General features: G+C 40.5%; 1 protein-coding gene, 1 long non-coding RNA gene and 1 pseudogene across 4 annotated transcripts in view; 2 read left to right on the top strand and 1 right to left on the bottom strand.

Moving 5' to 3' along the window:
• LOC115856851 (uncharacterized) overlaps positions 1-26687 on the top strand; it is a 49364-nt gene that overhangs the window by 12938 nt on the left and 9739 nt on the right. The gene's annotated exons all lie outside the window — the stretch shown is intronic.
• The window catches only part of ZNF19 (zinc finger protein 19), a 132964-nt gene continuing 107529 nt past the window's right edge, over positions 1253-26687 (bottom strand). The window contains exons 12-15 of one of the 3 annotated variants that reach the window (XM_070044120.1): positions 24299-24369; positions 23390-23523; positions 14157-14223; positions 1253-13635 (exon numbers count right to left, since the gene is read on the bottom strand). The gene's annotated coding sequence lies outside the window, so the exon portion shown is untranslated. Of the gene's footprint in view, positions 13636-14156; positions 14224-18414; positions 23015-23389; positions 23524-24298; positions 24370-26687 lie in introns of those variants that run through there. The other 2 variants (XM_060288659.2, XM_060288660.1) reach the window with 2 other exon arrangements.
• LOC132593906 (protein enabled homolog pseudogene) lies at positions 5668-25307 on the top strand (annotated as a pseudogene).

The following is a 26687-nucleotide window of genomic DNA, read 5'->3' as shown; positions in this document are numbered from 1 at the left end:
CCCACATGGTGCCCTGAGGACAGCTCTCACAGGACACTGACCAGCAAGTTGGTTTCACATGAGACTGCAGGGCCGGTCCTCTAAACATGCAGGCCTGTCTCAGCCTTCCTCCTGGGCTCCGGTCACACAGGATGACTGTGCACCGTGTGGGGCTGGGCTTTCAGCTCCTACACAGGACCCCTGGGTGTCGGTTAAAAATGCAGGTTATGGCCCAAGAATGACAGGAGGTGAATTTCTCATCAGCCCTATACAGTGTGGGCAGGGAGTCACAATAAATTATAGAGTTAAAATTAAGGGGGCGGGGAGTATTAGCCATGAAAAGGAGTGAAGCGCTGACATCGGCTGCAACATGGATGAACCTTGAAAACATGATGCTCAGAGAAAGAAGCCAGATACACAAAAGGACAATTTATTAATTCCACTAACATGAGACATCCAGAACAGGCAAACCCATAGCGACAGAAAGTGGATTAGTTCTGCGCTCAGATGGCTTCTGTGCTCCAGCCTCTCCGTGTTCGCCCCTCAAATCAGCCCTGGTGCACGAAGCAGCCTGGCCGGGTGCTGTAGGAGCCGTCACCCCCCGGCACATGCTGCCGGGAAGCAGGACCTGTGCGCGGTGCTCTCAGCTGCCCTGAGCGTGCTCCCCCGATTTGGCCCGTGGGATGCACTGTCCTTCCTGGGCTTCCATTGAGGCCGCCTCCTGTTGGGGGCCTGGGATGCTGGAATCAGGCCACTTCTTGGACAGGGCTGCACTGCAAGAAGTTCCAGGGTTAGCCCGGGATCCTGACCATCACGTGGCCAGAGAAATTGGTAACGTTTTTGTTTTGCACATTGAAATGTTTAATGTCAGAAAGATTTTGTTTAGTTTCCTGATGTGGTTAAAGTGTGCGAGCCCAATGTTGATTTATTCTCCCAGAAATGTACATCCTGGTTCCCACACGAGGGTGAGCCCCTGTCCAGAGATGAGAGACCCCACATGTGTGACCTTGTGCCTCCTGGGAGAGCAGCCCTAAGCTAGTTTAAACCTGATCAAGTTCTGTCTGCACGGTAGGGTTAGACAGCTCCATGTCCTGTCTACACTGAGTATGTTTAGACCTGACCATGTGCTGTCTACAATGAGAATATTTAGACCTGACCGTGTTCTTTGTGCGCAAGGACATGGGGACCTGGCCTGGCCTCTGTCCTGGGAGCTTCAGGGGGACATGGAGACCTGGCCTGGCCTCAGTACTGAGAAGCTCCACGCCTCTGTCCGAATGTCAGTGCTCAGACGCCTGGGGTCTGGAGCTGAGGTGGGCTTGTCTGGGTGACAGCGCTCTGCTCTGAGTGTGGTTACATGGCGCTCCCAAAGGAGCCATGGTAAGGGCCTTAGTCCTTACCCCTGCAAGGTTCACCTTCCCTGCGGCTGGTGGAGACTCCTCAGGTGGGCTACCTCATGATTATTCCAATTCACCAGCACACGCAGAGCGAGTAGGAAGGCAGGTTTACCTGGTGAATTGATTGCCGGGCACATGGATCTAGGTGTAAGGCCCATCGGCAGCAGGTGAGATGTGTCTCTGTAATCTCCTTCTGGTCAACCATCTCTGCTCAGCAGAGTCCGGACCTGCCCCTCCTCTTTCAGCCCTGCTGTCCTGTGAGTTTTCTCAACACCCCAGCAAATCAGGAGAGGACCAAGCCTGCCAGACCCAAGGTAGTGTGTTCAACTTCAGCACAAAAAAGTTAAAAACAAAAGTGAAAACAGGAGGGGACTGACTTCTCTGGGGCAAGTGTTAGGAGAGGAGACAGACCCTACACTTCTTTCTCTGGTCCCAGGGACCTGGCTTGTTCCCACGTTGGGGGCTCATGCAGCACAGCCATGGTATCCTGACCAGGGGGATGTGTGACCCTAGTTGCGGTGTCTGGGGATTGTGTCGGGCTCACCCCATCCGTGTGGGTCAGGCTCATGTGCAGACCCCATGTCTGCTCTTTGCCTGCAGTGTGTCTTGTCCCCTCTGAGATTTCCAACATCCGAATTGAGGGTGTTGCCCTGATTAACCTGTGGTCCCTTTTCTTCTCTTAACCTTGTCATTTTCATTTGAGGACAGGCACCTTTGAGCAGGGTGGTCCTCCTGCTGAGTGACAGCCCTTGGTGGTATCATGTTAATATCATAGCAGATCATGTGTCTTATCTATGGGGTCGCTGCTGTCTGGGTTCCCGTGGACAGAGCTCAGGTAACACCGACTGGCCCCCCCCTAAGAATGGTCCTCCACATGCCGTGTGCCCGAGGTGGGGGACAGTGCTTTGACCTTGCACATTTGTAACAAAGGGGTCAGATTGGAGTCTCAGTTAACCAGACATTTTAAAATTTTAAATGAAATAAACACACATCACACAGCATTTACCATCATCATCATTTTAAGTGCATGTTTCTGAGGCATCAGGTACATTCACGTTGTGGAGCCATTACCACCATCTCTAGAAAATTCCACGACCATGAAAGTCTCACTTCCATCCCCTCCCGAAGCCCTGCCACCAACGACCACTTAGGTCCATGAGTTGTCGACTCTTGGGCCCCTATTTGAGTGGAATCCTGCAGTGTTTGCCCATTGAAGCTCTGCTTGTTTGCATCTGAATACCCTATATTTAGGGAGAGGGCGTGTGAGGAAGAGGCTGTAGGAGGGACAAGGTGTGCGGGGCACAGATGAGCCAGGACCTGACCAGCCGCCTCTGGGGCCCTCTGCTCCCGTGTCTTGGGCTGTTCGTCATCTGCATCGTTGCTGTCCACGCTGGCAGCCCTGGGGCACTGATGTCTGAGTGAGTGAGACTCCTCTGCTGCCCCGCCTTCCACCTGCTCTTCCTGCTGGTTGGGGAGAGGGCTGCTAGCTGGGTGGTCTCTGCTCCTGCAGCAGGAAGGACCCTGCAGGGGGGACCCACAGAGCGTGGAATGCGATCCCTGGAGCTTGGGGGGCGGGCCACAGCGTGAGGCCGTGACAAATGCTCAGACTGCCACATCACTGACAGAATGTTCCCAAGACCCCGCTCAGGAGGGAGTGGTGGGTGGCCCGGGACCCCAGAGACCCCCTTCCTGTCCTGGAGCTCAGAGAGCGCATCCTCTGTGGGCTCTGGATTCACCCCGTGGCTCACGCCATCTCCCTCTGTCCTGTCTTTGAATGAAGGAAAATGATTTCTCCTGATTAGTGTCCACAATACAGGTCTAGTCCTGTCGATATTATGGTTCTTTAATTTAGGTGTCCTGGAATAGCATCTGTTTTTAGGCCTAAAGAAGAAACAGCTCACGAGTATAAAACATTTTCAGATGAAACTAATATTCAATGACTGTGCTACTTCGTTGTTGAATTAGTCATAATTCTCCTGGTTTTAGATCTAATGTGGGGATTATAGAGGAATAAAATTTTAAATCTTCATAATCTGTGTGTTCATAGCTTCAGTGTCATTGATGACCCACAGTTTTTACGTTTAGGGAAGGGGTACTGATTTCATGTATCATGTAAAAGATTTGTAATGAGGACAGGGCAGTTAAGATTCAAATGATGGCCGGTACATGGTCCAAATTGTCTCTACTTGTGCATCTGTTGTGTGTACATGAGTAAGTTTAGTTGTCAATATTAATGAAATAATACAGAGGGCTAGAGAACTTATTTTAAAAGTGATTATTAATGTATGATCATGAAAATGTAAAAGTTTTTCCATAATAGGTGATGTTGCATCTAGAAAGCCTAGCTGAAATGGATTTGCCATCGTGTTATACAGTATTTTTGTCTATGATTCAACTTTGACAAAGTTACATAATTTTTTGCTATTATCTCACTTATTAATAAAGACATAATAGTTATGGTGTTGGCTTGAAACTGGTTGAGGATTCAGTTCCTTCCTTTCTTATTTTAAATTTACATAGGTGTGATCTTCAAGTATAGAATATGGTAGAGGGCATTCATGTAACCATTCTGGGTTAGTAGTAGTTAGTTCCTCTTCTGAAACTTCTCATTTAGATGCAAATACATCTCAAAATTTGAAGATTATTAGCATTACTGCTGTTAATGAGATGAATGAGTGAAATATTTCTTGTGTGTGCTTGAGGGTAGCTGGAGTAAAGTCGTGGCATCCCTGAAAAGCCAAGAAAGTGCTGCAGGGGAAAAAAAAATCATATTTTCTACTACAAATAAAATTGTGAAGTGAATTTTTGCTCATGTGAAGTGTATAACCTGAGGTTATTGGAAATCAGTGTACAAAGCCTCCTATAATAGTGAAGACTGCTCCCATTCACATTACATACTGGAATGTGCTACTGCGTAGTCTGTATTGTGGAAGACAGTGTCCTGGGATGAACTGGCTAAGATGATTCCTGTTAAACCACCTACTGTAAAAAGAAAAATAAAGCATAAGTCTCATTTTGCTGTACTATATCATAATCTCTATGAAGAGTTGTTAATCAGCCACTTTTACTGCTAAAGGAATAGCAATAGCTATGGTAGCTGATGTAAAGCATGCTCATGGGTCAACATATGTTCCTACGGTAAACATATGATGGGCCCACAAGATAAATCCTAAAAAGCCAGTGCACATGGCTCATACTATTCCCATATATTCCCACATATCTGTCCCAAATAGTATGTCACGATATGTGAGATTATTCTGAACCCTGGTAGGATAAGAATATAGACTTCAGGGTGACCACAGAATCAAAATAGCTGTCAGTGTAGGATTGGGTCTCCTCCTGTAGGGGAAAAGAAAGCAGTGTTTAGATTTTGATCTGTTAACAGTATGGTAATTCCAGCTGCTAGAACTGAGAGTGATATAGTAATATGGCTATAACTAGGGCAGATCGAATAATGGTGTTTAATATTGGGATAATGGCTGGTGGTTTATATTAAAGACGGCAGTAATAAAAGTAACAGCACCAAGAATTGAGGAAACATCTACTAAATGTAAGGAGAAAATGGTGAGGTGGACAGAGGCTCCTGCATGGGCCAGACTGCCAGCTAGGGCTGAATATATGGTTCCACCGGTACCAGAACCAGCTTCTACTATTGATGATATGAGTAGGAGTAAGACTGATGGGGGAAGTAGTCTAAAGTTTATATTATTTATTCGGGGAAATGCTAAATTGAGTGCCCCAGTTATTACAGAGAGAAGCCAGTTTCTGAACCTTCCAATCATAATAGGTATAACTATAAAGAAAATTATGACAAATGCATGTTCCGACGACATTATGGATTTGGTCAGCTCCCAGCAGCACTCTGTTGGCCTAGCTCAGCACGGATTAATGGACTTAAAGTGGTGCCTACTATTTCAGTTCAAGCACCAAATAATAAAGTCCTGATACCTTTGTGATTTGTTGAAAATAATCAGCGGTTTGTGAACATAGGTAAAAAAGGCTGAGCAAGTGTTAGACTGTAAATCTAAAGACAGAGGTCATGCCCTCTTTTTGTCAAGCCCTGGGGTGAATCAACAAATTGAACTGCAGATTCAAAGATGCAGACGTTGAGAATGGATTTGAGGACACGGTGGGGTGGGGAAGGGGAGGCTGGGATGTAGTGAGAGAGTGGCATGGACATATATACTACCAAATGTAAAACAGCTAGCTAGTGGGAAGCAGCCGCATAGCATAGGGAGATCAGCTCGGTGCTTTGTGACCACCTAAAGGGGTGGGAGGGAGGCTCAAGAGGGAGGAGATGGGGACATATGTATATGTATAGCTGATTCGCTTTGTTATACAGCAGAAACTAATACACCATTGTAAAGCAATTATACTCCAATAAAGATGTATAAAAAAAATTTATTTTAGGGGCTTCCCTGGTGGCGCAGTGGTTGAGAGTCCACCTGCTGATGCAGGGGACATGGGTTCGTGCCCCGGTCTGGGAGGATACCACGTGCCGCGGAGCGGCTGGGCCCGTGAGCCACGGCCGCTGAGCTTGCGCGTCCGGAGCCTGTGCTCCGCAACGGTAGAGGCCACAGCAGTGAGAGGCCCACGTACCGCAAAAAAAAAAAAAAATTCAATTAAAAAAAAAAAGCAGCAGCTTCAGCTCTGCTGGCTCTTCTTCTACCTCTTTTTTTCTTGATGGTGGGAGAAGTAGATTCAAGCCAGCTGACTAGAGAATTTACCTGTTAACTAAAATTTTGTGGGGTGGAAGCCCAGCAATGTAGTAAGGATTTAGCTTGAAGTGTTTGATTTGCATTCAATTGATGTAGGATAGAGTCTTGCAATCCTTATTTTCAGGAATTGAGTAAATTGTACTTGCTTAGGGTTTTGAAAGGTCTTGGTCTATACTAGCCTAAATTCCTAGTCCAGCGCTGATAGAATGGGTATTAAGGGTGGTAATAGTGTGGATATTGAGGATTAGTAATGATAGGAAGGTTATTCGTTTTGTATGTTTGAATTGTCATTTTATTTTTAAGTTATTTATTGAAGGGAGTATAGTTAGTAACATGGAGTATGTTAGCCGAAAGTAGAAATACCTGTTGAGTAGTACTCTGATGGCTGTTAGTGTTGGCAGAATGATGTGATTGTTTTTTGTCTTCTCTTGGATAATTACTCATTTGGGTAAAAACCCTGATGGGGTGGGAGACCTCCCAGTGATAATATGATGGTAATGATAAGGATTGTGTTGAAAGGTGTTTTGTTTAATGTGTGTGATAATGACAGTGTTGCAGTACCTGAGCTGGGCATAAATAGTAAGAAGATAGCGTTATTCTGCACCGATAAAAGAAATTTTCACATATTGAGGTACGGGGAAGTAATTCTGGCTTATACATGATTTAACTCAAATTTTATGCTAACTTAAAAATAGCCAGTTTGTGGGCTATCAAACATACATTGTTCACCTGCTTTAATTTTTAAAGAAAAGGGCACACTGACCAGAAGTAAAGAATGTCCACGTTAAAAATAAAGATTAAATGCTTCCCTTCCTGGGATGCCAGTTCTGGTAAGACCCTTCAATGATAAGACTCTTTCCCAGGTGTCAAGGCCATACTGACTTGTGTACATGTGTAGTTTTCTTTTTCGTTTTTATTTATTTATTTTTGAAATCTTGAAGGAATGTATCCCTGGCTTTAATGTTCTTTGTTCTGACAAGATATAAAACTGTACTGAAAACCATGCTTCTCTCAAGCAGTTCCTCAGAGTTACCTGAGACGTTGTCTTCTGGGATCTATAGTCCTCAGTTTGGCTCTTTTATAAAACAAAACTCTTTTCTATTCCTATTGTAGATTGTTTATTGATTATTTTCACTGAAATTACTTATAGTCGGCAGGATATCAGAAAAACCTGCCTGAGGTCACCTGGATCTACTTTGGACCGGTGCTCGGGAGACCAAGCCTGGGCCCTTTGAGCCCCTCTGGCTTCAAAGTACCCTTCAGGTGCTTTGGTGAGTTCTTCCTCATTATCTGGATCTCCTTGTACTAAGTGACAGTTTGACTTTTATTTGAACTGTTATCTTAAGACTTGGAGTCTTAAGGGGATACTGGTATATTTCCTAGGTGAAGAGGTCCTAGGGGTAAGTTTCCAGGGAGAGGACCTGGGGGAATTTCTAAGCAGGAAAGCCTGGAAGAAATTTTGGAGTGAACTGTGTTGGCTGACTTTTTAAAAAAATGGCTTAAAATTGGACATTTAAATTTAATTTTAGATGTGTACTTTATAATAGAATGAACCTAGAAGAAAGCGGGAAATTGCGCTTCTAAAACCTACCAGCTCCCAGGCAGGCATCCACCCACTGACACTCTAGCTGGCTTCGACAATTGGTATGGAGCTAATACTTAACAAGTACTTACCTAATCCAAAAATGGCCAGGATGGAACTTTTTTGACATTCAAAACTGATTTTTGTGTGCACAATTAAAGAAAGCTGGCTTGATACAACATCTTTTCAAAATTCTGACTCTAAGAATAAAAGTACTCCTAGGAGAAAACTTGTAATTATGACTCTTATCATGTCCTTGAAGTGCTAATGCATACCACATTGTTTGAGACTACAGCCTTGGCTCAATTAGTGGAATGTAAAACTGAAGGGAATAAAAAGGCTTTTTAAACCTCAGGCAGGAAAACTATGAGATATCTGTGTCTATCTGGATGTGTGTATGTCTGTATGTATGTTACAAGTATGTTTCTACTTCCAGATGATATCATCAAAATGAGTTGATAGGGCTTCCCTGGTGGTGCAGTGGTTGAGAGTCCGCCTGCCGATGCAGGGGACACGGGTTCATGCCCCGGTCCGGGAAGATCCCACATGCCGCGGAGCGGCTAGGCCCGTGAGCCATGGCCGCTGAGCCTGCGCGTCCGGAGCCTGTGCTCCGCAACGGGAGAGGCCACAACAGTGAGAGGCCCGCGTACCGGGGGAAAAAAAAAAAGAATTCATAAAAGAGCTCTATTTAATTGACTTAAAAATACGCATTTACAAATCAGATATTTCTAATTGTAACAAAAAGCTAACCCAAATTTTTAGAGGAGCATGCGATCTAGGATTAATCTTCAGTACATGAAAATAAGTTTAAGTTGTTGACTTGATTAATACAAAGATGCCTTTAGGGTCGTCAGTGTGAAGTATAATACTTTTATTTGGTACCTAGGTTTCCTAAAAGTCAATAAGCTCATGCTACCTCTGTTACAAAATTTGTCAACAAGAAAATTAACTTAGTATGGTGGTATTTTCATAAGTAATAAAATTGAGATAAATGGGATAAAAGCTTTTAGGTGAACTCTTTAAAAATGATTATGCTTTATGGTATGTATACCTAAAAAGAGTTTCTCCAGATTTTGGGTAACCTGAAACTTTGGAGTTGTGCTAAATTAAATTAAATGATGGGAATTCACTAACTATCCAGATCATTTCCAATTAAGATAAAAATACTAAAACATTAATTGCTCAGCATGTCTAAATTTACCTACTTTGTCTTATCAGAGAAAAACTAAAGATGTTTGGGTTTATTGGACACATGTCTTATACCACATTGAGAAAAGAAATCATGCTATGAGAAAATGTATGTTTCTAAAGGTTGTTGAAATATGTTGATAAGCTTGCCAATCAGGAAACGCTAGTATAACAGTTCACAATGTACTGTTTCTTGGTTTTTGTTAGGGATTAAGGTTTTCAAGGGTTAAATATTGTAATTAAAGTTAGTAGAAATAATAAGGTAAACATTTGAGTATTCAAGGGAAAAAAAGATGTGTGTTTTCAGTAAAAGGAGGATTGAAAATGGATTTAGTTAATGGAAAATGAAGTGATACTGTCCTGAAGTGTCTCAAAGAGGGAGATATTCAACTAATTATGCTTATTTGGTCTATTATATTACATGGGAAGCATTGTCAACATTAAGCCTTCTTTATGTCTATAAGTATATAGTGTAAATGTTCCAGAAATTATATGAAATTCCTGAAAATCTTCCTGACATAGAATGTTTCTTTGTCATCAAAATCGAGGCTCACACTAAAGGGACTGAACCCCCGAGTATTAGGGAGATGCTCTGCTCTTTCATGCAAAGGCAACAACACAGCTGATGGCACTTGTAGGTGAAGTCCATTCTGTGTCTACAAAAAATTAACACCTCATTGTCAGGCTTTTGCCATCCTGATGTCCTTATAACACGACAACAGTCTGCTCCTAAATCAGAGAAATTAAGATGGGTCAACAATAGCTGTGAATTAAACAGTCTGGGATATGGGAAACCAAGACGGCTGCTTGGCTTTTCCTGGCTTCCTGGCAAACCCCATTTCTATTTGATGGGTTAAGGCCTTCCCTGGCTGCAAGGCTGATGCCCTCACAATGACAAGGAAACTGTTGGAAAATGTGTTTCCCACTTGGGGTATACTTTCCACAATCTCCAGCAAACAAGGCACCCACTTCACGTGACAAATCATATAAGCCTTAACAAAAACCTCAAAAACTTTTAAAAAATGTCCTCAATCATCAGGCAAGGTCACCAAAACTAATGGGAAAACTGGACTCAACCAGAACAAAAATTAATTATATGGGATTGAATGAGCTTGTAAATATGATTATAATTTTTATGATTTTTTGTCTGAAATATTACTGGCTTTTCATCTTTGTTTTCCAGATATAAGGAAACCTTTCCCCTTAAGCAAAGTATGACTTACAGCAATTTGGTAAATTATTCCTTTGTGAGCAGAACTGAAGCATTTATCTTTTCTCTCTACCTGATTCCTCCTGAATGTAGAATCTCTTAGGTTCCTCACAGCCTTTCCAGGTGAAAAAGGAAGTCCACTTCCTGGCAGAAATGAGAACCTCAAGATATTTTGGAACATAGTTAGAGAGGAATCCACCTAAATCTGTAGGTATTGCAGGTAGAATCTAATGGCATGGCTTTCCTGGCTTTGAGAGGCCTTTTAAAAGTTCAATTTGAGATCCCTTATGAAAAGTTGCAATAAAGCCAAATTTCAAAGGGCCTATATGATCAGTTACACTTATGTAAGTAACCAGGGTAAGTGTATAGAAACCAGATTTATTCTTCAAACAAATTAGTCTTAATTTGACTATGTTTGGTCAAAATGAAGATAATTTATATAGAAAAATTAAGTTTCAATGATATACCTTCGTGGATATTGAGGTTTTATATGTACTGAGGTGTTGTACTTACTGCCTACATCCGAGATGCCACTTTGTTATGTCACATTATTGTAAAGTTTAATTGAATTATTAAAAGGATATCCAAGCTTGCTTCTGAAGCCGATCACAGTGTTCTATCTTTGGATGAAGATCAGATGCTCCATGACCTGCACCTAGGAGATTGGGCATACTGGAAAAGATCATTTAAAGGACTATCTCAAACCTAAAAGGAAGGATCCTTATCAGGTACTCTTAACTGGCTCATGCACAGTAAAACTGAAGGGAATTAACTCTCCAATTTTTATTTCTCACTTAAAAAGGGCCTCTGCATCAGACTGGTCTGTAGAGGGGACTGCTGACCTCAAGCTCACCTTAAAACAACCATCAAGCCAGGACGAGAAGACGATGACAACAGTGGACAGCTGACCCAAGAATCCGGGCCAAGCCTGTAAGACCCATCCTACTAGTTCGATTGAACTGTTATTTGAATGTTTGTCTCCCTATCAAAACTGAAAGTTACTCTTCTACTTCTAGCTGTACTTTTGCCTCAATATTGAAGATGGAAAGAAAATTCTTTAGTAAAGTTGTCACAAAGCATAGCTACTGGGATAGGCCCCTCATAATACCTGTCGCTGACTTTTCAGATGTTGCTAATGTTACCGCTCACCCAGACCAACCTTTCTCTGACCTAATCTTTCAGGTTTAAATTCTTCAACGTATTAATATGGCCATTCCTTGTCTGATACTATCTTCAGTCCCTAGAGACTGAGCAATACTTACCCCAGGACCCCCTCCCTCTGTCCCTTACTTAATTGAAAAATGTCTTAATAGCTGACAAATAGAAGGTATATATTTATTAGAATATTACGTTATCCCATTGTCTATACATCAGGAAATAAATGAATCTCCTTTCTCTCTTCATTAAAGAGTCAAGCAATCTGTGTTAGCAAAATACCAAGATACCAGTGGCAAATCTTTTGGGAATCTTGGTTCCTAATGCAGGAGTGTATGTAAACAAAAAGATCAGAAATTTATCAGCCACCACTAGTCAAACAGCCAAAAAGACTGCACTGCAGCACAACAGATATCCCTATATTCCTTAGCCCAGGTAGTATTAGATAACTGGGTTGCCTTAGATTTTCTACTGGTATTTGTGCTATTGTTCACACTTATGGTTTAAATTTTTTTTTTTTAATTAGAATGGGGATAATAGTAACCTGTGTGAGCTTGTTATTTCAATTATAATTCCTGAGATAATGGTTAGTAGAATGATAGTAAACACAAGAGGGTTTATTAGTACTGGAAGGATGTAAACCAACATTTTTGGGGTATGGGCCCAATAGTTAGTTAGCTGACTTTACCATGAAGAATTTAAAATTCTTAAGGGTGGGTTCAATTTCTATGATTCTAGAAATAAGAGGGTTTAAACCTCTATTACTAACTCTATCAAAATAACTCTTTGTCAGACATATTTCTTATGTTTGTGGTGGGATGCCTGATGTGATGACAGGTAGTGAAACTTCTCATACACATAAGACTAATGTTAGTGGTAAAAATTTTTTCATAAGAGATATATAAGCTGATCTTATCAAAATTGTGGGCAGGATGCTTGAATTCATATAAAGGAGATTGTTAGGAGGAGTGTTTTAATGATGACATTGGCTGTATAGAATTCTAGCATGTAGGGGTTGTTAAATGCTCCTAAAAATAGGATTGTTGTGAAAATATTTATTATAATGATATTGACATACTCTGCTAGGAAGAACAGGGTGAATAAGCCTGCTACATTTTCTACATTGAAGCCAAATATAGGTTAAATCAAATGGGACTCTGTTGGTTTCTGCTAGAGTAGAGATAAATCACATTCTGGCTAGGGGTCAGGATGGGAAAATTAGTCACAGGTATTCTTGTGTAATAATTACTGCTGAAAGTGTAAATGATCATTTATCACTAGAACTGATAAGAGAATAATTGCTACTGTTACATCATATGAGATTGTCTGTGCTACTGCATGGAGACCTCCGATGACTGTGTATTTTGAATCCAAAACGCATACAGATCAGAGGATGGAAAAAATGGCTAGGCTTGATAGCTAGTATAAATAGTACACCTAGGTTTATGTTAACTAGTGGAAAGGGTAGGGGGAGAGGAATTCATCTTGTGAGAGCCAGGCTTGAGGCTAGACTTGATGCAATAATACAGAAATTGATGAGATTGATGGTCATAGTGTTTCTTTAATAAATAATCTGACTGTATCAGCAATGGGTTATAATAATCCATAAGGGCTGACGATGTGTGGCCCTTTCTGGATTTGTATATAGCCTAGGAATTTCCGTTCCATTAATGTGAGGAATGCTACAGCTAGTAAAAGTAGAATTAGTGAAAGAATGCAGATTATAAATATTTCCGTAGGAAAAGGACTTGAACCTCTGCAGATAAAGGTTTTAGTTTTACACAATTACGGGGCTCTACCACCCTAACAAACCCTGTTCTATAGTGGGGTATGTATAAATTAATTGAATTGAGATTATATCATCAATTAGTTTGAAGACATTTTGTAAAATAGGCCTTATTTCTCTTGTTCTTTCATACTGCAAGAAATATAGAATAGAAACCTAATGGGATTACTCCAGTCTGAACTCAGATCAAACAGGACTTTACTAATCACTGAACAGACCGTTAATAGCAGTTATACTATTGGGATGTACTGATCCAGCATCAAGGTCATAAACCTTATCGTCAGTATGAACTCTACAATTGTCCTGCTACCCCTAGGGTAACTTATTCCACTTATCAATATTTTGGATCATTAATGATAAAGCATTTTGACTAGCTGGTCTAAATCTTAATCACTTCGATGTTTTATTCTCCAAGGTTACCCCAACCAAAATTGTTAATCCATTAAAAGCTATGTTGGGGCTTCCCTGGTGGCGCAGTTGTTAAGAGTCCGCCTGCCGATGTGGGGGACACGGGTTCGTGCCCTGGTCCGGGAAGATCCCACATGCCGTGGAGCGGCTGAGCCTGCGTGCCTGGAGCCTATGCTCCGCAACGGGAGAGGCCACAACAGTGAGAGGCCCGCATACTGCAAAAAAAAAAGCTATGTTGGAGGCTTTCAAGACGGCAGAGTGGAAGGACCTTGAGCTTACCTCCTTCTCATGAACATACCAATATCACAACTGACTGCTGAACAACCATTGATTACAAAAAAGACTGGAACCTACCAAAAAACATCATCTACATCTAAAGGCATAAAGAAGAGACCACAATGAGATGGTAGGAGGGGTGTACTCGCAATATAATCAAATCCCCCCACCCCCGCCCGTGGGTGACCCACACACTGGAGAATAATTACACTGCAGAGACTTTCCCACAGGAGTGAGAGTTCTGAGGCTCCCAACAGGCTTCCCAGCCTGGGGGTCTGGTGTTGGGAAGAAGAGCCCCGCAGAGCATCTGGATTTGAAGACCAGAGGGGCTTAACTTAATGCAGAGCTCCACAGGAGTGGGGGACATAGAGACTTAACTCCTGAAGGTATTGCACAAAATCTCATGCACCGGGACCAAGGGCAAAAGCAGTAACCTCATAGGAGCCTGGGCGAGACCTACCTGCTGGTCTTGGAGGGTCTCCTGGGCAGGTGGGGGGTGGCTGTAGCTCATGCTGGGGTCATAAAAGCTGGTGGCAGAAGGGGATTGTTCATCTGCATGAACTCTCGTTGAGGCAGACATCATTAGCAACAAGACCCAGCCCCACCCAACAGCCTGTAGGCTTCAGTGCCAGACGCCTCAGGCCAAACAACTAACGGGGTGGGAACACAGCCCCACCCATTAGCAGACGGGCTGCCCAGAGACTTCCTGATCCCACAGCCGCCTCTAGACATGCCCCTAGCCCTGCCCACCAGAGGGCCAGGACCCAGCTCCACCCACCAGTGGGCAAGGTATCTGCCCTTCCCGCCAGGAAGCCTACCCAAGCTTCTAGACCAGCCTCACCCATGGCGGGCAGAAACCAGAAGGAAGAAAACTATGATCCAGCAGCCTGTTGTCTCAAACACAGGCCGGACATTACCCTGCGGCCCCTGGCCCTTGGGTGATGAGAGAGGAGTGCACTGCTGGGACACACAGGACGTCTCCTACAGAGGGCTACTTCTCCAAAGTCGAGAAAGGTAATTAACCCAAAATGAGGTGGCAGAGGAATGTGTTTCAGATGAAGGACCAAGATAAAACCCCAGAAGAACTAAGTGATGTGGAGGTAAGCAATCTACCTGAGAAAGAGTTCAGAGTAATGATTGTAAAGGTGATCCAAGAGCTTGGGAGAAAAATGGATGCACAGATAAGTTACAAGTGTTTTTTAACAAAGAGTTAGAAAATATAAAGAACAACCGAACAGTTGAACAGTACAATAACTGAAATGAAAAACACACTAGAAGGAATCAATCAATAGTAGAGTAAATGAAGCAGAATGGATCAGTGAGCTGGAAGACAGAGTAGGGGAGGTCACTACTGTGGAGCAGAAAAAAGAATGAAGAGAAATGAGGACAGTTCACGAGACCTCTGGAACAACATAAAGCACACTAACATTCACATTATAGGGGTCCTAGAAGGAGAAGAGAGAGAGAAAGGCCCGAGAAAATATTTGAAGAGATAATAGCTGAAAACTTCCCTAACCTGGGAAAGGAAACAATCACCCAAGTCCAGGAAGCACGGAGAGTTCCATACAGGATAAACCCACAGAGGAATACACCACGCTGCACTGTGATCAGGATGACAACAATTAAAGAGAAAATATTAAAAGCAGCAAGGGAAAAGCAACAAATAACACACAAGGGAACTCCTATAAGGTTATCAGCTGATTTTTCAGCAGCGACTCTGCAGACCAGAACGGAATGGCATGATACTCTGTTCACTTATTTTAAGTGTGTCTGTCAGGCAAGAGCTGCTGTGATGGTTTACAATGATGCCAATAAAAAGTGGGTACCAGCTGGTGGTTCAGCTGGGTTCAGCACAGTTCATGTATATCGTCATACATGGAACAACACATTGAGTGGTGGGCAGGAAGATTCAGGACCATCAGGTCGTGGTAAATTGTGCCATTCCTAAAGGGCTGAAGTACAATCAAGCAACACAGACGTTCCACCAATGGGGGGACACTAACTAGACAGGTGTACGGTCTCAACTTTGGCAGCAAAGAAGATGCCAGTGTCTTCGCGAGTGCCATGATGCATGCCTTAGAAGTGTTGAATTCACAGGAAACGGCCAACGTTGCCTAGACAAAATTCACAGAGCTACCTGCCCAAGTTCAGAATGGCCCATCACGAGAAGAATTGGAAAGTCAAAGAAGGCAACTACAAGAACAGCAACAAAAGGAGCTGGAGTGGGACAGGCTAGAGGGAGAGATTGGAGAGGGAGAGGTTAGAAAGGGAAAGGCTGGAGAGGGAAAGACAAGAGCTGGAGGGGCTGGAGAGACGGGCCTGGGAAAGGCCAGAACAAGAGCGGCGAGAGCAGCTAGAAAGGGAGCAGCTGGAATGGGAGCGAGAGCCAAGAATGGCAAATGCCGCTGCCCCTGCCTCTGTGGAGACGACTCCTCTGCTTCTGAGCCAGACTTGCAGGCAACCTCTCTGCCGGCCAAGACTCCAGCCCAGCAGGACATTGTCTTGGGACCACCTGCACCCCCACCCCCTCCTCCACTCCCACCAGGTCCTGCCCAGGTATCAGCTGCGCTCCCTCCTCCCCCAGGACCCTTCTGCCTCCTCCACTTCCAAACTCAGGGCCCCCGCCTCTGCCTCCTCCACCACCTCTTAATCATATACCCCCTCCTTCTCCACCACCTGCTTCTCCCCTCCCTGCATCTGGATTCTTTTCGGGATCCCTGTCTGAAGACAATCGCCCTTTAACTGGACTTGCAGCTGCAATTATTAGAGCAAAACTTAGGAAACTGTTGCGCATGGAGGATGCCTCCTTCCCAAGCGGAGGGACTACCATTGGTGTGAATTCAGCGTCATCTAAAACAGATACGGGTCGTGGAAATGGACCCCTTCCTTTAGGGGTAGTGGTTTAATGGAAGAAGTGAGTGCCCTGCTGGCCAGGAGGAGGAGAATTGCTGAAAAGGGATCAATACAAAAAGAACAAAAACAGGACAAAAATGAAAATTCAGAGTCTGTAACTTCTAAGGCCTCTTCAACAAGTACACCTGAACCGACAAGAAAACCTTGGGAAAGAACAAATACAATGAATGGCAGCAAGTCACCTGTTATTTCCAGACCAAAATCTGCGCCCTCGTCACAGCCCAGTGCCAACGGAGTCCAGACAGAGGGACTGGACTATGACAGGCTAAAGCAGGACATTCTAGATGAAATGAGAAAAGAATTAACTAAGCTAAAAGAAGAGCTCATTGATGCAATCAGGCAGGAACTGAGCAAGTCAAACACCGTGTAGAGAAACAAACTAAGGAGAGATAGGACTTCAATCTGGAGTGGGAAAAAAAAAAAAACCCTACAAACAGCAACTGTTAATAACAACAAACCTCTACATTTTGTGAGCTGTAAGAAGAAAATGGAAATAAACAGAAGGAGGGAAAAACCAACATACTCTGAAAGTCTTCAGACATTACTACTCTGGCGATAAGCCATTTCCCTCCCAGTTTGTTGCTTTTTTCTGACCTTTACAACAGGATGGAAGAGAGTCGCATAGGAGTTCCTGTATCAGTTTTGCAGAAAATACTAAACGCATCAGGCAAGATGACTGCAATGAAATATTTTCATGTCAAGAGAAAACCGCACATTTTCCACAATCCATTGCTAAAATAAAAAGGAGAAAGGCTTGAGAAGTTTTTTTCAGAGAATGCTGATGAAGAATTTAGCAAGTTATGCTATTGTATTGTAAACGCTTCTCTCAGGTTTGTCTTCCTATCTTATTTAATATTCCATGAATAATTGAGATCAGCCCTATGTAGTTAAGATCATAAAGTGTGGAACCAAAGGAATTGTATTTGCTTTCAAAGGGGTGATATTTATAAGAAAGAGTCCTAGAAATGATTTGTCCAGAGTGAGGAATTTTAGAATGATAGGAAGTCTCTCGAGTTAGCCTTCATGCAATTTTGTAGATTCAAACATAAAATTCATCCAGAATTTAAAGATTTAGATGCCTTCCTGAATTGTTACAGTGCTTTACCAAATCTACGACTTCTACGTAACACAAACCAGTGGTCAAATGTAAAACAATATATTGTAGATTTACTGTAGGTTTTTGACCTTTTTTAGATTAATGCCTGCAGACGTTTTTGTAATGTAATTACAACCTCCACAAAATTAGTTTTTTAAATTGCAGACAGTAATGCATGTCAAACTAATATACAGTGGCCTTTTCAAGGCTTAGTCCAGGGAAAACATTTTGTAGAGTATAGGGGAGTGGGAGGAAGGGAAGGAATAATTTTTTATTTAAAGTTAACTTCCATACTATCTTTTTTCTCAATTATCTGCATGAATAATAATGAGGAATATTTTGTGAGTTTGATAAATATGTTAACAGAACCAAGTACTTAATCTTCTACATCATGTCTCCGGCTATTTGTATTTTAACTTCAGTAAGTTCAGTGGTCTGAAACATGATTCTGAGCTTCACATGCATTGTATCTTACTGTGGAACTCAAAAGTTCGATCCCTGAATTTGGCTATTATTATTACCTAGGGGCCCTGCAGTTTTACAGGTGTTCAGGTGCACGTTCCTGACTACAAAGCTGCTTTTGAATTTTTGTTAGGTTGAAATACTAAAAAAGTAACAATGATGGCAGCAATTAATGTTACAGAAATCATTAAAGGGAAAACGACGGGTCCTGCATAATTTTCTTTTAATAGACTGAGATGGTGGGAGGAAGGAACTAGATACTCTACTTACCGCTGTGTGCATGTGTGTGTGTGTGTATGTTATGCACTCCCTTTTCTTTGAGACTTCTAAGATTAAAATAGGGGAGAAATCCTGTATGTTGCAATGAGAGAATTTTTTGAAAATTCAGGAAATCAGAAATTCTCCAGGCTCTCCATCCTGATTTATGCTTGAGTTGTTATGTGCCATATTTGCTTTGAAATCTTTGGTTATCAGTAGTTGTACTAAAATTTTGAAGAAATAATCCACTTTCATCTGCTTTCTAGATTTCTTAATCTAAATTCATAAGACAGATCTTGTTGATAGCATAGTTTTCTAAATGCTGCAGGTTTGCAGCCATTACCACTTCAAAGAGGTTTGAAGGAATTTTTTTTCCTTGTTAAGATAGTTCCTGTTTCTGTAGAAACTTCATTTTTAGATTAATTTGTGATGGATAAGCTATCATAATTCAAGTATACATTCCTTTTTTTCTACCAACTATTCATTATCATCCAATAGTAAAGACATTAAAGATGCAGCAAGCTTATGAAGTATTACTTTCTAAAAGAAATAGGCATTTTCATCTTTATTATTGTACTTTTGGTTATGCAAACACTTTGATATGAATTTTTTTAATTAAAGATTTATTTATTTATTTTTATTTTTGGCTGCATCAGGTCTTAGTTGCAGCATGCAGGATCTTTCATTGTGGCGCGCAGGCTTCTCTCTAGTTGTGGTGGGAGGTTCCAGGGTGCGTGGGCTCTGTAGTTTGCGGCACACAGGCCCTAGTTGAGGCGCGCGAGCTCAGTAGTTGGGGCGCGTGGGCTTAGTTGCCTTTCGGCATGTGGGATCTTAGTTCCCAAACCAGGGATTGAACCCGCGTCCCCTGTATTGTAAGGTGCATTCTTTACCACTGGACCACCAAGGAAGTCCCGATGATATAAATGTTTATGTCCCCCATAAATCTAGTCAGAAATCACTTTGGATTTTGTTGATTAAGTTAAACAGTCTATAGTAGGATAGAGTATTGGGTACAAGTGGTCCAAAGTAAGAGAAAAGACTACGATAAGAATGCTAGATATTAAAAAAGAAACTGGTTTATGCACTAAACGTTTTGTGCCTTGGTCTAATAGTAACATGATGTCTGTGTAAAAACGACAGAAAGAACCAGTGTTGAATCACGTTTTATTTCCTGTCATTCTGCTTTATCTCAGATTGCTAAATGTGTTCTTTCCAAGAAGTTTTATCGAATTACTGTATACAGTTACTGTCCTGTGACAGTTTTGTCATTGTTAGAGATTTCAGTAATTAAAATGGGAAACAGAAGCTTATTTTCCTTATCAAAACTGTTACTTGGACCCACATTATTATGATGGTTTTCATGCCCTTGTACATTGGATGTCTTAAGCTGAGTGCAGTTTAGGGGATCCTTTCTAATTACAGGAAGGTGATCTGACCTGTGAGAAGTCTGTACTATACACTATGTAAATAGCTAACAACTCAATTGCAAACCAACTGAATGTCCAAATCTTAGTGCTTGTACTGAAATCTCTTCAGAAGAGTCATTATGATCTCAAAGTTTGTTTCAAAATTTGCAAGCATTAAGTGTCAAACAAAACTGAAGATGAAACACTAAACACTAATTCTTGTGCTTTAGGTATACTTCCTTTTTAGAGTTTTTGGTTCTCTTGCTATTTTTACTGTACTGTTTCATTTATATTTCCTACACATGAACTTCGTTTGTGCAATTGAAATAAAACTGCAGTATACACATGTTAAAAAAAAAAGGCTATGTTTTTCCTTAAAGTACAGTTATTATTTTTTTGGATTAATTAATTAAACCTCCATAGGGTCTTCTCATATTATTCCTGCCTCTTCACAGGAAGGTCCATTTCACTGATTAAAGGAGACAGTAATACTCTCGTGTGATCAGTTATACAGGTCCTTATTTAGAGAAAAAATGACTATGCTGCCTTTCCACACTCAGGATACCATGACCATTAAACAGATGTCACTGGGCAGGCAGTGCCTCTAATACTAGAAGTGCCAGAGGTAATGTTTTTTATAAAGGAGCAGGGTTTGTGATTGCTGAGTTCCTTTTACTTTTTAAAATCTTTCCTTAAATGCATGCCTGTGTTGGGTTTAACAATTGTTTTAATAAATAACTAGGTATTGGTTTAGGTTTATTTTACTGTTAACTCTCAGTAGGTTAATGTTCTGATATAAGCATATGCAAGGAGCAATACTACTTGTTACTCATACTGACAGTATTGCTTCTATTAATAGATAAGTCCAGTATTAAATTAGGGTTGGTTTATTTACTATTGGTATTTAAGATGAATGTGTGGTCGACCTTGAACACTTCTGCAATTGGTGGCTGCGTTTAAGCCAAGTATTGTTTATGCTTACTCTCTGGGGAACTGTGTATCCTGATACTAAAAGCTGTACCTTTTTCGAATAACATTTAAAGTTATAATAAAAGTTATGTTTCTTAAGTAATATTTAAAGTTGAACTAAAATTCTTTTCTAGACAACCAGCTATCATCAGGCTTGTTAGGCTTGTCACCTTTACCCGAAAATCTTCTATTTTGCCATATAGGTGAGTTTGTTCTTGTAAACTGTTCATAAGTAGCTCACCTGCTTTCAGGTTATCTAACTTAAGTTCTCTATGTTAAAGTTTTCTAGTTAAATCATTACGCAAGAGGTAAAAGAGGCAAGCTTTGCTTTTTGGTATTTTGAGTACTTCTTTCATCATTCCCGTAGCATACTTTATAACACCAGATTTAAATTTCTGTCTCCTATACTTTAGATGTTGAATGAATGTTTAATTCACTTATGGTAGTTGAATTCGGTGGGAAGTTTGGGCTAGTTTCAGTACAAAGTGTTCATGCAGTATGAAATCTCCTGGGTGTAAACCAGGTACTTTTCTGTAAGCTACACTTTGATTCATCCAAGCATACTTTCCAGTATGCTCACTTATCTCCTCTTGTATGTTTGGAACTTATTACTGGGATATGAAGTTATCACTTTGAGGGGGGAGTCAGAGAGAGAGAGAGAGAGAGAGAGATACAGAATTTTATATATTTTATGTTCCTGAGGTACAAAATATAGCCCATTTCTTCCCCTCCCAGAGGTTACAATTTGATCTAACGTTTTGATGTCTGATAATTTTGCTTACTATTGTTTACCAAAGTTTCCTGAGGATGACAATACTTAGGGCTGGTGAGGTTTATCAGAGTTTATCAATTACAGAATAGGTTCCTCTAGAGGAGTATGAATCACTGCCAAGTCTTTTGACTTTTAGGTTGATGCGGGTAGTATTCTAGCAAATCATTTTATTGTTATAATTATTTGAATTTACGGCTAAGCATAGTGGGATATCTAATCCCAGTTTAGATCTTAGCTGTCATGTAATCAGAAATGTGAAAGTCACTTTCATAGTTTATTTTTGTTTTAGCTATGGCTTTTTACAGCTTAGCTAGGACTTCATTTTCTTTTGGGGTAATCTTTAACACGCTTTTCACTGGATTTCTATTAACATGGGTTAATCTTATGACCAAGGTGGCTGACATGAAATTTATCAACCCTAATTAGTTAATATAACTTACTCAAAAACTTTTGTTTGGGGCTTAATTTTTATCACTGCCATTTCCCATAAGGGCGTAGTTAAGTAAGTTGTTTTGAGCTGCTTTTTAGTGTGCTTGATGCCTCCTCCTTTTAATCTTTTTTGATTTAAAGGATATTCTCACTGGGATGCAGATACTTTCATGTGTAATTTTATTTGAAATTAATAGAAAGGGTAGGACCAAATCTATGGGTTTATGGCGTTAGTAAACTCAACTAGGTATTTACAGTGCCTCGCTTTAATTATTAAGCTTCATCATTAGGTTGAGTAGGATTTTGTATGTATCAATTTATGTAATTAATTGACAATGTGTTAAAATATTGAAATAATTTTTTTCTTGTAGAGATTATTAAAATGTAATTTTAATTTTGTTTGAGGTAAATGACAGATCGAGGGGGATGGCTGTCTATATAAGCCTTATATATGTACATAATTCAATGGTATAGTTAAGAGGCAAGTTTGGATTTACACTTACTTTGGGTTGGTGAAGTGACAGCAGTATGTTTGTTAGGTGAGTTAGTTGAATCTTATATACTTTGACTTGTTTTGGGGGTTTGGCAGGGTGATAATGGTATATAAAGTATGAGAATTAGTGGGGTAGGGGTTTGATTAAGCAAGCTGTTTACCAGATATGAGTGTGCCTGTGTGGTACGTGTGTAACTGCTCTATATCCTGTGACCACTGACGCAATAACATATTATGGTAGATGATGTTGGAAAATAATACTCAATTCAAGCTCAGCTACAAGTTTCTCGGCTGTGTTAAGACCTCTGATGGCCAAAGCTGAGTCACAGCATGCCCCCCAATTTAAAAATACCAAAAGCATGAAACCAGTTATGTGTGAACATGGCTGATTAGCCATTAGTCCATCGAGGTATATTATTGAAGAGGAAAGAGTAGGCAATTTTAGGTGAGATGGTCCTGAAGTAATAAGAGCCAGATGCCAGATACAGTTCATTTATAGAAATCCTCATGGTTCATTGGCCTAGAACGAGGAGAGAGACATATTTGTGGATGGGTTGATTGTGGCTTGATTATTAAGCTCTGGTTATCGGTTATGATAAGCATGATGACTGGAAATGATTTGACTTTATGTGATATGTATGATTAATAAACGTATGTCCTGTATAATATCAATCACTTCAATTACCCCTGGAATCTAATGTGAGTTGAACTGTTTAATGTGTATGTAATATCAATAGGCTGATGTACTTGCTTATATATATGGGATAATTAATTTATGATTATATATCATGTATTATGCATAAGAAGGTATATATACTTACACATGTGGAAGGGCACAAAATGCACAAAGTACACAGTAATGTTAGTTTTCAAGATGTCACTTTTAAATACTTACACAGTACTTAAAGACAGTGTTAATGTCCCATAAGCAAGTTGTTCAGGGAATCGTTGAAGTGGAATTTCAGCTTCGGGTGTTGATGGTGGGGCTGGAGCTTCTTCCTCGAGTCTTAGGAAAAATGTTTTCCTTTTCTGGTTTAGAAGAACAAAGTAATAAATATACTACAAAGACTCTTCATTTTAGGAGGTTATTTTCAATATGCTTGTTAGTGGTATAAGGACTATAATTATGAGAAAGTATAAAATAGATGCTGTTTGTCCGATGATAATAAATGGGTGATCAATGGTTTGTCTTCCAATTCATGTTACTGTTAATAGGTCCCCTACAAGTACTCAGAATAAACGTTGGCTAAGAGGTCATAATGTTATACTTCATTGTTTCACTGTATGAAGTACTGGGACAATCAATCAAATTAGGAATGAGATGGTTAATACTAATACACTTCCTATTTGTTGTGAATAGATCACAGAATTGCATATGAAAATAAGAAGTATCATTCTCGTTTGATGTGAGGGAGAGTGCTGAGGAGGTTAGGTGGAGTATAACTTTCTCTACCTAGAAGGTCAGGTGAGACTAGTACTAGTATTAGTAAGATTACAAATAGGAACAAGGCACCCAAGATATCCTTAATTGTGTAGTATGGATAAAATGGGATTTTGTCCATATAGGATGAGATCCCTGTTGGATTATTAGAGCCTGTTTCATGAAGGAATAATAGGTGAAGAACTGCTAAAGCTGCAATAATGAATAGGAGGATAAAGTGGAACGTGAAGAATAGGGGAAGGGTGGCTTTATCAACTGAGACTCCTCCTAAGAGTCATTTGACTAGGTTAATGCCAATGTAAGGAATTACTGAAAGGAGACTTGTCATGACTGATGTTCTTCAAAAGGATGCTGGACTATTACCTTAAATAGTAGGATGATTCCGTTGTTTCATATTTCTAGGAAGGTGTAAGATCCATAACACAGGCCTTGCCCTACATGGATAAATAAGCAAACAAAGAATAAGAATAGGAAAGGTCCGTCTGCATATACATATCAGATAATTCATCCACAGTTTGTTTCGGTAGATATGAGTTATAGATGAGAAGGCAGTTACTGTATCTGATGTATTAATGTATTGTGAAGAATAACCCTGTTGGGCTTCCCTGGTGGTGCAGTGGTTAAGAATCCGCCTGCCAATGCAGGAGACCAGGGTTCAAGCCCTGGTCTGGGAAGATTCCACATGCAGAGCAACTAAGTCTGTGCACCACAACTACTGAGCCTGTGCTCTAGAGCCTGCGAGCCACAACTACTGAGCCCAATTACTGACGCCTGTGTGCCCTAGAGCCTGTGCTCTGTAACAAGAGAAGCCACTGCAATGAGAAGCCTGCGCACCGCAACGAAGAGTAGCCCCTGCTCACCACAACTAGAGAAATCCCGCACACAGCAACAAAGACCCAACAGAGCCAAAAAATTCAAAAAATAACCCTGTCAAGATTTGCAAAATTAAATATAAAGCAGGGATGAAATTTTCATCATGAGCTATTTGATGGGGCTGGTAGATCATTATATGCATTATTAACAATTCTGATTAATGGGTGGGATTTTAAAATGTTAGTCATTAGTGTTTCTATAGCTGAAATACAACGATGATTTTTCAACTCATTGGCCATGATTACATTGCATTTAAGAATAATGATGACACACATTGTATTTGTTTTAAGTACTATTTTGGTAGTTTTGTAGGTCTTTCTTCAAAACTTTCACAAATTTATGGTGGGCCTGGGTTAACTGGGTTAATTGAGTGGTTGTGATATTGTAATGAATTTTGGTGGATCGTTTTTGTGCTTAATGGTTTTTAAAATTTGTTTAAAGAGAAAGTGAATAGTTTTTGGTTATACAACAGCTATGTCTACTAAGCAGTGTCCTGAGGTTTGAGAGTCTAATAAAACCCTCTTAGGTATATTTCTTTAATGTTATGATGGACATGCAAATTAAAACCACAAAGTGACATCTATTCACATATAATAAATGATTATAATCAAGAACAAACAAAAATGCTGGCAACAATGTAGAGAAATTGGAACCCTTACACATTGCTTGTAGAAATGTATAGTTTGGCATTTCCTCCAAAAAGGTAAAATACAATTAGAGTCTGGTTCAAGAACTCAATGCCTAGATATGTGCCACAAAGAATTGAAAACAGGAGTTCAAACAAAAACTTGTACATGAATATTCATAGCAGCATTGCTTACATTGGCCCAATGGTAGAAAAAATTCAAATATCCATCAGTGGATGAATGGAGAAGCAAAAGAGGGTAGATCTAGAAAAAGTTCCATATTATTCTGCCATACATAGAAATATAGCAAAATGGTGCCATCTGCTGTGGAAAAACAGTATGGCAGTTCGTCAAAAACAAAGTATGATTCAGCACTTCCACTTCAGGGTATATACCCAAGAGGTTTGAAAGGAGGGAGTTAAACAGATATTTGTACACCCATATTCACAGCAGCATTACACTGGCCAAAAGGCACAAGCAACCCAAGTGTCCATGGATAGATGAATGGATAAGCAAAATGTGATAATATACACAAAGGTACATTATTCAGCCTTAAAAACTAAGGAAATTCAGACACATACTACAACATGTATGAGTCTTAAAGTCATTATGCTAAGTGAAATAACCCAGTCACAAAAGGACGAATATTATATGATCCCACTTCTATGAGGTATCCAGAGAAGTGAAATTCAGAGACAGAAAGTAGAATGTGGTTGACAAGGGTTGAAGGGAGTTAGTGTTTAATGGATGCAGTTTCACTTGGAATAAAACAAGTACAGGAGATGGATGGTGAGGATGTTTGTACAATAATATAAATATGAATGTCATAGAACTATATATTTTAAATGGTTTAAGTGGTAAACGTTATGTTCGATATTTAATCACAATGGAAAATGTGAATGAAGTACTGATACAAGTTACAACATGTATGAACATTGAAAACATCCTAAGAGAAAAGCTATGCAGAAAAGGCCACCCAGATCATACTCATCTTGTGTGCTTTAAATCCATCAAGGCTGTGAAAATGAGGGGAAGTCTCAAGATTGCTTCCAGAAAAAGAAAACTGGAATATTTTCTTTTTGGAAACACTGGAAAAATGTTTGGAAACATTGGAAAAAAATGGAAAAAGACATTTTCATGCTTTGGGGCAGGTGATGGAAGTGGAAGTGGAGCCAGTGGATTGGATTAGAAGGTGAAAACCGTAATGACTGGGGAATCTGAACTTACAGATAAAGACTACATTGTACTGCTAC

The sequence above is a fragment of the Globicephala melas genome, chromosome 19, assembly GCF_963455315.2.
Source record: "Globicephala melas chromosome 19, mGloMel1.2, whole genome shotgun sequence".
In the NCBI taxonomy this organism is placed as follows: domain Eukaryota; kingdom Metazoa; phylum Chordata; class Mammalia; order Artiodactyla; family Delphinidae; genus Globicephala; species Globicephala melas.
Note: the sequence above shows the minus strand (reverse complement) of the source record. Positions and strands in the feature narration are given on the sequence as shown.